We start from the raw sequence: 13,950 nt of genomic DNA, 5'->3' as shown, positions 1-13,950 counted from the left end.
CTATGATATAAGACATCATAGCACAAAAAAAGAGTATGCGTCAGTACGTGGAATGTACGCTAAATGAGGTAAGGCTGAATTCAAGACTTCATATGCATGAACAATAACTTACTGTATGATATAGAGTAACTGAACATGAGAGTACATGGATAACTGATACTGCTGTAAATACTGAGTATGCACTAATATGCATACAAATAAATATTGTGTCTAAGCTTGTCTGAATCTAAGTCCTGAGTTTTGATACTGAGTAAATGATATCTCAAGTTACTAATAACTGAGTTAATGATACTAATTGATTGTATTTGACAGTCCTGATTCTGTAGAAGTGAAGTAAGTTCTATTATGAAGACTGAGACTGAGATTATGGGATGTAATCATCTAATCGACATACCCCAAATAAGATTACTGAGTTGGGGTCCAACTTGTGACCCCAGTTGGAAGGGTGTCAGTACCGTGCCATGGGTAAAGATACTGAAGAGTTACCCTCATCTGGTAGGTACTCTAATGAGAATTGTAGAACCCTCATCTGGCAGGTTAAAACACCTCATCAACCCTGAACTAGCAGGTTTGATATCTCAATGTACGCTGGCTACCTAGTTTTAGAATGCAAGGATTGCTTTTAAGGATCACACCCTCCACTGGCAAGTGAGCCCCCATCCTTGGGTTTATTTGGTGCTGAATCGTACTCCCAACTGAAAGACACTGAACTGAGTATATCGAACTGGACTACACTAATACTGAGCTTACTGAGTTTGTCTGAGTTCAATAACTTACTGAGTTCTACTGAGTTTTGTAACTAATTGAGAGTACTACTAATCATCACATAACTGAGATTCAGTAATTGACATTGGCTCTAGGCACACAGCTAAATTATCGGGTATTAAATACCCCCAGTACTCGATATCATGAAAAATAAGGCTTAATATACTCTTGAAAATCATAACAATGTATAATTACCCATTTTTTCCTCATAGAGGTATTTAATAAAACACTTGTAATGAATCTACTTATACATGAATGGAAAATACATGCTCTCATATTATAATGGTGATATTTCATTCACGTAGGCATTTTATCAAACACATGGGAAGTATGCTCAGGTTATACAATAATCAAAACATATAGTTATCATGGATACATCAATCAACTTGCAAATTGAAGGGTTTATCATGTAGATCATGTAATTCAACACATACAGTGATTAATTCCATAAAAGCATGTAATTTAATCATAGACTATAACGTACCAGTAACATGAACATGAATTCAATTCAATTCAAGCATGGAAATTCATAATTCAACAATCTATTATTTTAAAAATGGATTCGTGGACTCTATGGGTGAAAAAAAACCATAAATGAACACCTAATATACCTTAATTTGTTAATTCTTGAAGGTTCTTGGAGAGACTCTAGATTTTTACTCTTATTTCTTGAAGCTAGGGTTTAGCCCCTTTTGAGAGAGAATGACTTAATTATTGAATAAAGTGAATAAATAATGAGATAATGGGTTATTTAGGGATAAATTTTGTGTTTAGACTGATTAGGGCCATGGAAAAATTCCCATTTACCCCTGAGAATGACTTAAAAATTCATACTAAAAATCCAATTTTGAGCCCTGGCGTAACGCACCGCTATCGTGCTAAGCCACTGGAAAATGACAACTAGAAATATGGGTGGTGGCGCGATGTGATATAATCACGTTGCAATACTGGATGGGACCTGGAAGCTTGGTGCAACGCAGTGCAATCGCATTGGCTAACTGGAAATTGACAAATGTGAAAATGAGCATTGGCTCGATGCGTCAGCATCGCAGTACCTCACTGGAAACTAACAATTTCCATTTTGGCTTACTCCGTGACACGCTACTTGCCTGAATGACATTGTTCAATGACTAAAACTTAAAATAGTCATAACTTCTTATTCAGTTATCGAATTTAGGTAAATTTTATATTGTTGGAAAGCTAATTAATTTCCTATGCAATGGCAGGATCTAAAATGAGAAATAATGAGCGTTTCAAAAATTTATATTAGATAACTCATGAACTAAGAGTTAAGTTAAGCTTGAGAAATACGGGATATTACATAAATACTGCAACACTTATGACAAATTAACCTCTGTACTTAGGGATAGTCATCTATAAGGGGGTAACATAGTCGGTTAGCTAATACATAACCTATCAATTCTAAAGGCCGAATATCACAAGAGATCACGGAAGTACAGAGAACCTATGAACTAATGATGTTATTGGGAACACATTCTTAGTGCCTTTCTCATATTAATTACAAATCCAATAAATAAACGTTCATTACTGCTGCTGCTTTGTTTCACAAAATCCCCCTCTTTTGCTTATATACAATTTAATTGGAAAATACTTGATTAAATCTTATCTTATTCCCTATGGATAGATGCCATCCTTGTTGGGTTTTGTATTTGATCAGTGACCACTTAGACTTCTGGGAGCTGTAATTTGGATAACATCATGCCGCGATATTAAATAGAGAGCAGCTTGGGAGGAATCATATACTGTAATAGTGTAGTTTTATATTATAGTGTCATGTTTGGATTTTGTATTTTCTTATTTTTGGTTTGTGCAGATTTGGGAAGTTCTGAGTATCAGGATTTGGAAGCTACAAGGCATAGATGAAGCATGTGTGTGGGGTCATTCATCACTTTGATGTAATGAATAAGGAATACATGTTGCTAGCTAGGCCCTAGAGGCCTTTAGGTAGTATTTTAAACCACTATTTTATTTTGATTAATGTATTGGGGACAAAGCAGGACTTTAAGTATGGGGTGGAATTCTTTCTATATTGGTTTAGGATGAAGTATGATATATGAGTTTATTAGTAATTAGGTATTTATTTCCATTGAGAAATTGTGTAATAAAATTAAAAAATCAGAAAAACAAAAAGATATTTTTTTGTTTTCTAGATTAGAATAGTTTGTGTTAGTTGGTCGCTTCTTTGTTCTTTAGTAGAGCATACTTTGCCCAATCCTTGATTTTTCTTTGCATTTTTTTATGAAAGGAGGCCCTTTGAACATACAATTTTTATTTTATTTATGGAATAATATTTGTTTTACCATATGAAAATGAATAAAGAAGAATTCATAATAGATGAAAAAACATATGAAAATCACGAAAGATTAAAAATAAGAATAGTATTTTATAATTTAAGAAGAAGATATAAGAAAATAGATGAACATTTATATTTAATGTTAGAAAATGAAGAATTAAAATTAGAAGATAAACTAACAGCTATGGTAAGAATAGCAAAAGAAAATGAAGAAATAGACAGAAAAAAAAGAAATAGAAAAAATAAAACAACAAACTACGGATGAAATATGAAAAATAGAAGAAATAAAAAATAATAGGATTACTGAGTTAGAAAAAAAATTACAAATACTAAAAGATCTATATGAAAAAAGACAAAGAGAAAAAGACGAAAAGGATAAAGAACAAAAACTACTAGATGAAAAAAAATGACTAACTACTTATCTGATGAGATGATAGATAGATTTAAGATACTTGTTTTATATATACTTAAGGATATACAAATAATAGATATCAGAAAACTCATATGGGAAGAGATATTTGATTTTGAAGATGAGTTACTAAATACTGAATGGATATAACACGAGTTAGAAAATTTAGATTTTGATGGTAGATATTACTATTCAGATTGGTATTACTCAAACTAAAATGATAAATTACGAGTACTTAGAATATTGGAAGAGAGATATGGAGCAACTAAGATTGATAGAAATACTTATGAAAAATAATCTACTCGACTACATAAAAACTACAAATATAGAACATATAGTATACCTTAAAAATAATATAGAAGAATTAGTAAGGTTAAAACAAATAACTAAGAAATGCTATGACATAGCATTTCAACAAATATGATAGAAATTGGTATTTATTTAATAGATATGGTCTATATCTATATTTATATATTATGGCAAAATATATTTGTGGCAAAAGTAAGCAGTATCCAAGTACCCTCCCCCCACCCCAACAGAAACTTCTAGATGAAATAAACCAATTTAAAGAAAAATTACAAATAAAAAATAAAGAATTAAAGACCAATGGATTAGAAATAATTACAATAGATATTGAAAAAATAAATGATTATGATTCAGAAGATAGTGAAACGTATACAAAAATTTTAAAAAGAATAGAAAATCTAGAAATTAAAGAAAAAGAAAAAGCACAAAAAGCAGTTGCTAAAAAAATAGAAGAAACAAACACATAAGTAAATACTCTTGATACAAAAGATGACAAAAACATAATACCTAGTACATCAGAAATAAGAAAATCAAAATATAATTACAAAAATAAGTACAACTCAAAAAATGAATATAGATGGACACCAGAATAAATAGTTAATAAAAATTACAACTTCTTAGATTTAGACTGTGTAATAGACACAAATAAGATCATACAATTATGGGTAGGATATATATCAAAACAATTACTAGATAATAGCATAGATACAGCATATACACCAGAATATATAAAAAGAACATTAATAGGAACAGTAAAATTATGGCTATCAAATTTAACTGAGGAAAGTAAAAAGGTACTAAGATCTGACAAAAATACAGAAGGAACAACTAAAGCATCACCTATAGAAATATTAAAAAATATGAAGCGGCTATAAGAAATAAATTTAGTAGTATAGAAATAGAAGAAGAAGAAAAAAAAAGAAGAACAAATTATAGAAAAGGATACAAATACAAATTTAATGTTGAAATTAGAAATATGTAATATGTGCTACAATAGATTAATATACATGTGCATTCAAAGAATATTATTATAAGGAAAAATATAATAAATAAGAGAGTAAGCAAATAAGGAGATTATATTTTAGCAAACTACCTGGACTATTTAGTTCAAAAATAATAAAAAATTGGGATGAAGCAAAAATAGTAGATACTCTAGGAGCAAGGATAAAATTTTTACAATAATGGTATTGGAATATATGTGAAAAATATAGGGAAGAATTAAAAATGGAAAAAAACATTAATAAAAATATTTAGCATGCTGCAAAGATAAAATAGAACCCCAATTTGGATATGAAGAAAAATACCACAAGAAAAGAAAAAGACATAAGAAATATAATAAATATAAGAAATCTCAATATAAATATAAAAAACCAAGAAAAAGATATTACGTAAAAGACTATAAACATAAAAGACCATATATAAAGAAGAAATCTATAAAAGAATGTAAATGTTATAATTGTGAAAAATCAGGACACTTAGCTAAAAATTAAGTTGTTTGACTCATGCTAATTTAGAGATAGTAGTTCGAATAATATCTCCATATCTTCGTCATTATGCCCAATCATTTCCATGTAAAATGAGAGAAAGTGTTAGATACCATAATGAAGTAAAAGAAACATAAATCAAGAGGAAGATGGGGGAAACAAGTTATCTAATTTACCGTAGAAAGACCACAATGGATATGATAATGCCCTTTGCTATGCTTAACTTTGTCAATTTTATGACTTCACTATTTCTGCATCCAAAGAAAAATTCTTAGCATTGAGAGACTAATTCTGTTGGTATTACCTTGCTCTCCTAATGCACCATGTTTATCCTTGATTTGAAAAATATTTTGATCTTGAAGTAAACTTTTTGTGTAATTTTTAAGGACCTTCCTAAAAAATTCTGCCCCGGTTTATAACATATAACACCCGAACTTTCTCATAACTTATGACATTTGTTTAGTATGGAATTTTTGAGACATTCTAAAAAATTCTGCCCCAGTCTAAAATGCAAAACACTTGAGTTGTTTCTCACGTAGAGTACTTTAAGCATAGAGAACTTCAAAAATCATGCCCCGATTTCAGCTTCAACAACGACTAATTTTTAACTTTGTAGTCAATATCGAGTTTTGTGAAATTTCTGAGAATTTTCAAAAATTTCTGCATCAGTTACATTCTTCAATGTTATCTTCATTTAACTTTGGAAATGATTCTTTGATGAATTTTTTATATCTTCTCAAAAATTTCACCATAGTTTCTATGAATTTTTTAAAAAATATGACCGCGATAGTGTGGCACCTACGCATTCCATTTAGGTAGGAATTGTCATTCGAACATAAAATGAGAAGTCAAATATTCTGAGGGGTTGACCGAAGTCAACATAGGCCGCCTACATATCCCTTTCTTGGGAATTCAGGTCAAACGTAGTTCAAACCAATTATTTATTTCTAAGGGGTTGATCGATGCCGACATAGGCTGCCAACGTATCCCATTCTTGGGAATTTTGTTCAAACATAGTTCATAACACCAAAAATATATTTGATACTATTGATAATGTGACCAAAGCCAATACAGTCCGCCTACGATTCAATAAGAAAAATCAAGTCGAACGTAGTTTATTACAGCAAAAAGGGTCAGATTACAAGGAAATAAAATCATAAAGTGAATTTACAAGTAATCAAAGCGATAGAATGCAATTACAAGGAAATAAAACAAGAAAGTATGGTTACAAAAAAATAAAACAACAACTTCTAAATGCATGATAGAAGGATGCCAAAAGTTCGCCGTTTGAGGAAAATTCATGCTTCTTATGATTAATAGTGCCAATGAATACTTCTTATGATAGGGAAATGGATTGTTGTTAACATTAGTTGGAGCTTATTCAAGCGTTATCACCTTGTTGTCAATCAAATCCTAAATATTATGCTTTAAAGTGATACATTTCTCTGTATCATGTTTGATACCTCTAGAGTCGTAAGCAAATCACTTGTTTGGATCATACCTATTAACAGAAGTATTCATAGGCTTTTCTTCCATTGGATGAAGTAGTTTTGCTTCTTTCAACCTTTCAAAAAACTGGGTAAAAGATTTTTCTTACAGCATGAAAATTCTAGGAGGCTTTCTTTCATGACTGGCAAAAGGACCATTATTTTGATAGTTTTTTTGTGGAGGTTTAGCATGATATGTCACTTGAGCATTGAAGACTGGATGGTGAGTATCCAGCATTGTGTTGATATCAAGGAGTCTGCTTTTAGTTTGAGGAGTTTTCTTGAATCGTCGCTCCCATTACTACATTCTCTTTTTACTTTCCATTTCCAAACGAACTAGTTTGGAAGCCCTTGTGAGTGGATCAAAGTTCTATCAAATTTATTATCCTTCCTATCATGAGGCCATCCTCTATCATTTCTAAAGTCATGACAATTTCAGTAAATATTTTTTAGCCATTGTTACCATGCGATCAAAATATTTTGGATTTAGTGCATGGATGAAGTAACTGATTATTTCGACTTCTTATGTAGGGGGATATACCCTAGTTTCTTCTTCTCTCCAGTGTATGGCATATTCGCAAAATCTCTCATTTGATTTCATCCTTTTCTTTGTGATAGAGATCCTTTCCGAAATAATAATGACATGAAACTTGTAGTTATCTACAAAAGCATTTGTCAAGTCATTCCAAGTGAGCCACTTAGCCATATCTGGCTTAGCATACATTTCTAGAGCCTTTTCATTAAAACCTTGACTAAATAACTTGACTCGTATACCTTAATTTTTTCCCACACTAACAAACTTTTAGAAATAATTTTTCAAATGAAAGAAGGGATTAGCATACCCATCAAACTTTTCAAACTTTGGGATCTCATAACGAGGAGGTAACTCAATCTTTGGAAATGCACATAATTCTTTATACTTCACACTTTGGCTATTCCCAACCCCTCGAAAGCTTCTCATTGCATCATCCATGACCTTGAGCTTTTTGTTCACCATATCATCAGTGTACACTTTTGGATTATTCTCTGTTTTAACATAATGATTAGCATCTAAGTGGTATAACCCTTGAGTTTGTGTTACAGGTTGGACAGTAGAATAGGTGTACACCAGCGGAGCTTGGTGTGACAATGATATGTTCTGAACCTTTGGATAAGAAAATGTATACACAAAAATAGAATTCTGAGAAGCATGAGAAAAATAACCTTTCTAATCACCTCCTTCTGACGTTGGAAACATGTCCTTCTCGTCGAGCATTAGGAGGTAAAGTTATGTTTGGAGAAGTCTGAGAAGGTGTTCTACTTCTTATCAACATGAGCCTTAGCTCGGAAATTTGTTTCACCAAATCGGCAATGAGCTCTGGGGTTATTTCTCTTCCTATCGAAGAACTCAAGTCCATTGCCACAGAAAAGGTGAGAAATAACTCGAATATGATATTAGTGCTTATCACTTTAGGATCCATAGTTTAATGAGTACTTCTATTTGACCAAGTAAGAAATGATGAATCTATAGTCGCTTTCTTGAACTTAGACCATGTGAATTATTAATGTTCTGCCAATGATTACTTTTCATCTTTGTGAAGCGAGAAAGTTCGACCACCAACATGAATTAGCCTCTCTCTAAAAGAAAAGAAAAACACTCAAAATATAAAAAGTTAGTTTATGATCGTAATGATTGACCACAGTAATAAACGAAGCAAATGACATATATTTGATTTGAACTATACTAATTCCAAAATTTTGAGGATAAAACACTTGGGAAAGTGACTGAATGATAAAAACTTTGATCATTTGATGGATCTTGAATTTAACGGAAAAAACAACATCTTGAATATGATGAACTAAGTGATTTGAAGAACTTAGGCATTTGCGAATAAACATCCTAAAGGGCTTATAGGAAAAGCTGCTTTAAAGATAACATAATCTTTTCATGAATAGAGTATCTAGATAAATCTGACTAAATCAAGTGTGATAAAAAGTAAATTGTGAGAGCAATATGGTCGTGAATTGGATAATCTACTAATGGAATTTTGAATAAAACTTGGGGTCAATTGGAAGGAATTTAGTCGATGGACTTTAAAGGGTATTTTTTAAAAATTCAAATTTTGAGTCTTATATACCTATTAATTCTCTAAAACATTAAAATAGAATGATGGAATAGTCTTGTTTAACGTAAAAGATAAGTTATTTAAAAACACAGATCAAGCCAATATAGTTAAAGAAAAACAATAAAACCCTTTAGTACATAAACCATTATTACGCATCCTAGCATATATGGGACCTTGCAGCCACAGGTAAGCAAAACATTTGAAGGGTATTTATGACATTTGTTAGGCATTTTGTTGCCCCCAAATATATCCCAAGGGACAATCGTCTGTACAATCTGTCATTACATTCTTCAATTGAAACACATAAAGAATGATTGTCTATTATTGACTCGTGGTCAATAGACGTATGGTGAGTTTTTCTAATGGGCCCAATACCCCCTCAGGTATTGGGTTATCCTAGGATCATGCCTAATAGGGATTTTGTTTTTGCTCCATTCTAGGTATCTAGGTTGGGCTTTGAATAGGTCCCAAGTGGACAACTCGGAATACGAATAGCCATAGGACGCCTAATATGTCAATAAACTGTTGTACTTCCAACACTTTATTTGAAATTGATAAATAGGGGTCGAAACATCCGCAAAACCCTAAAATAGTTTATATATCCAAATGTGGAAGTATGCCATAAAATATAACATTTTAATTTTTATGAAAATTTAAATACATAAGCAAATAAACAGTTCAAGTATTACAAACCCAAATAGTTAGTCAAAGAAGTTAGTTCAAATATTTGGTTAGAACCTAATTAACACCCCAACAGATTCACCATTTCAATCTTATCCTTACCAGATTTCATTTAGAGAGATAATCGTTTTGACTTTCTTGAAACTATTTCAAAAGATTCAAGAAAAATTTAAAATAATATTATCATGGTTGTGTTGTTGCTGAATTGTTGTACGTTTTTGAATATTTTTGTTATGATGATGTTTCTATATAGTCATTGGTTTTGATGATATTGGATAAAAGACAGGGGTTAAAAAGTTATTTGGGCAAGGTTGGGCGGTGGTGTTGGGCTGGGAGAATTTGTTTTGCTGGGTATTTTGCTAGGTGGCTGGTTGGGTATAGAATTGGGCTAGGATGGTTGATTTTGTACTTGGCTAAAATTAAAAGAGAGGTGGGTTTGGGTTGACTTAATCAAATTAGTAATGGGTAGATTAGGTTGACAGAACGAAAGAGTCTAAATAAAAATTATAACCATTTTATATTTATAAAATGGCCACAATTGTATTAATTAGACAAAGTTAAGATGGAATTAACTTCTCATTAATATAATCCGTTTCTCAAATTCAATAATTTCAAAATAAATATTCAAAAAAACACCATTTTATTTTATTTTTTTTCAATCATAATAATAATAATAATAATAATAAAATTAAGAAACTAATTATTTCATCAATTTCTTATTTTCAATCGATCTTGAGGAAAATAGAATATTTGCAGTTTTTCAATCAGAATTATTCTAAAACTTTTCCTTTAATATATAATTATATGATCCCATATAATTAAACACAGAACATATTAATTTCACCTAAAATTAAAAAAGGTTGGCTTAGAATTTATTTCAAAATAACTTGAAAAATATATTTAAAAAATATTTAAAATTGAGAAGCTCAAGAATTGATTTGAAATGGGGAGGGAAAAACTTAGGTGTAAACAACTTCCCATGCCTTTGGTTAGTGTGAATGCAAGTAACCCTGGGCAAAGACTTTTTGACGTCCCTAATTTTGTCCAAATACAGATTTGTCTTTTAAAAAGGTTAATTTTTTTGGGGTTATGGTCTGACCTCGATATCAGTTTTTCTACATATCTCAGGTTACATAAGAATTCAGGCCACTTGTAGTTCATAAAGCTTAATTTTATAGAACAATTTCCAAAGAATTCACAAGCTATTATGAGTATCAAATTTTGGTGAAACCAAAAAGTTATGGAATAAGAGGATTTGGGGGGAGTGGAATGTAGTCAAGTTTTTTACATAGTTCTCAGCCTGCATAATCCCCGAGACTCGGGGAATCAGACTCTCTGTAGTTCGACTCGATCAATTAAAAAGATAGTCTTTTATGTTAGATGATCTTTGGTAAGGGAGGATCGATACGTTAATTGAGAAAAGGAAAATAGGCTTGTAACCTCTTAAACATGAATTTGGGATCATTTATATCCATAGTCAAGAAATTACCTAAACATAATTTTCAAAACGCAAAAAACATTATCACTCAGATTTAAAGGAAAAAGAAGGTTACTTTAAGTATGAGTTTAGAAATATCCTAAAAGTGAAACTGAAACCAGAATGTACTGAAATACCCCACATGCCTTTTAATAGGGGTGTGGTTTAACTGTGGTGGAATTCATACTTCATATCGATTCGAAAGAGTTTAAAATTTCTTTTCAGACTATGTCATAGTTCGCTGCTAATAAAGAGTTCCACGTTGTATTGTGTCCTTTTTGGAGTCATCCCAACCTGTAGTTTTGAATTAAAAATTTCATCCTTTTATAATTTCTTGACAATATCTTTAAAAAATAATTAGTTACAAATGTAGCATTACACTAATGTAAATTCACACAAGCCTATTTGAACATGTTATGCTGAAATAGTTGAATTAATTTGCACAACCACTTTGAATAGAGTGACAGTCACACACATCTCATTGAAAGAAGGACGACTTATTATGAATATAATGTACAATTTTGGTCAGAGTAACGGTTCAACACATCTCATTGAAAATGTAACGTGCCACTTGAAATGTGGTAACGATCTAATGTGTCTCATCAAAAGGTGGATGACCAATATTGAATATAAAATGTCACTTGAACAGGGGCGAAGAGCCAACGTGTGGCATTAAAAGGCGAACGATCAATATTGAATACAACAGGTCACTTGAATAGGGGTAATGACTCAACATGTCTCATTGAAAGGCAGACGACTAATATTGAATGTAACAGGTCACTTGAATGGGGTGATGACCCAATGTGTCTAACTGAAAAGCAGATGACCCATATTGAATGTAGCATCACTTTGAATGGGGTGATGGCCCAACGTATCTCTTTGAAAGGACGACAACCTATCTTGAATGTAATATGTCACATTGAATAGGGTGACGGTCCAACATATCTCATTGAATGGTGAACAGCCTATCTTCAATAAAATATATTACTTGAAAGGGATTACGGCCCAATATGTCTCATTGAAAGGTGAACGACCCATATTGGATGTACCCTGTCACTTTGAATGGGGGTGACGATCCAATGTGTCTCATTTAAAGGTGGATGATCAATATTGAATATAACTTGCCACTTTGAAAGGGGTGCCGATACAACGTGTTTCATTGAATGGCGGACAACCTATCTTTGATATAACGTGTAACTTTGAACAGGGGTGAGAACCCAATGTGTCCTCTTAAAGAGTAAAAATTCAAATATAATAATATGTGCCCTTCCGAAAGTGTGGATAACCCAAATAAGATAAGAAAATATAGAAATTTTTAAATTATGAGTTGACTTTGGTCAACATCCTTTGATCTATGCTTCCGATCGCTAAACAGACTGTTCAAGCAGATTTGGAACATGGATTTTGGGTAGGTAAGATGATTGACGTGGTTTTATGGCTTCTATATCTCATTTAGACTCTCTGTTTGGAAAGTTGTTAAAATAGGTATTGGGGTTCAATTCTGTAAAAACAACATTTTTTCAAAAATCTGATATAGCTTTTGATCTCGCTATTGGGGTCACCTTTGTCTCATGACTAAATTGTTCAACTAAGGAAACCAGCTTGATTGCCAACAAATATATGGGAATGTAGTGCATAAGAGATGAGAAATGTCCTAGTAAATCAAGAACTTCACTCTAGCTATTTGAGATTTCTTGCCTCCATATTTAATAAAACACCTGTTCTTCCAAAAATTCAAACATATAATGATAGGAAAAACCTGATTAACCAGTTTATGGGGAACATTAATAGATTTCATCCTCCACCATTTCAGCAACAGAGTCTTAAGATAGGTTGTGTTATGAACTGAACCTATAGAAGAAGAGAAAATTTCCATAACGAGTAGTATTAGGTCTAGGGTCATAACAATACCTACACAAATAGGAGTAATTACTAAAGTATTGAGCCTGTCACTGGTAGGAAGTTTCCTTCTTAAATCTGCCTACACAAGAAATGTGGATTTAAAAGGAATATGTCTATCCCAAGTGTAAGTATCAATGATAGTTGTCTCTCTATGAGCTCTTATCAATCCCCAAGTAGAAGCGCAAGTGAAGTTACAACAAGAAATTAGTTTCCAAATTGTCTGGTCGGGAATACCCTCTTGAAATTTAAAGGAGAAATTTAGAACAAGCTATACCAGATGAGATGGTACTACTACATCAAATATCTGAACATCCTAAATCCCATCAATAAAGAAGAATAAAACATTAACATGAGTTGATCTCACATTGTCAGTTCTGAGGTTATGTAGAGATTCCATACCTGACCAATTCTCCCACCAGAAATAACAGGTGCAAGATTTGAGCATCCATAAGATATTCTTCTTAGCTTCTAACTTGTTTCTCATCATATGTTTCCACACCAAGGAAAGACACTTTGATTTTCTAGCCGTAGGATTAACTCTCTGACAGTAGTTAGATTTTATAAAACTTCCCATGGTGTACCTTTTGTTCTAAACACCCACTATTGTTTGATTTGAAGAACACTAGAAAATTCAAATATATGCCTAACCCCAATTCGACCTTCTTCATAAGGACAGCTAATATTTCTCCATGAGGCCAAGTAAAACTTATTCTTATTATCTTTTAACCCTCAAAGAAGTCTTCAAATAAAATTAGAAGTTGTTTAAATATTAGTCTTTTTTAGGGAGGGTGGGGGGTACTTGTTGAGAGGATTTGAACTAGGATTTATTTAAGCACATGTTTCACAAAAATAGATATACCTCCATAGCAAAGCAATCTAGACTAAAAACCAAAAATCCTAGAGATCAATTTACAAACCATACCTAAATAGTGACTAATTCCTAGCACTCTGATATTAGCTAGGCATCCAAGGTAACTAATAGGGCTATGCCTTTAATGAAAACCTATTTTATCTCTAATT

The sequence above is a fragment of the Capsicum annuum genome, chromosome 11 (genome assembly GCF_002878395.1).
Source record: "Capsicum annuum cultivar UCD-10X-F1 chromosome 11, UCD10Xv1.1, whole genome shotgun sequence".
NCBI classification, from domain to species: Eukaryota; Viridiplantae; Streptophyta; class Magnoliopsida; order Solanales; family Solanaceae; genus Capsicum; species Capsicum annuum.
The sequence above is the reverse complement of the archived record's forward strand: the minus strand, read 5'-3'. Positions refer to the sequence as shown.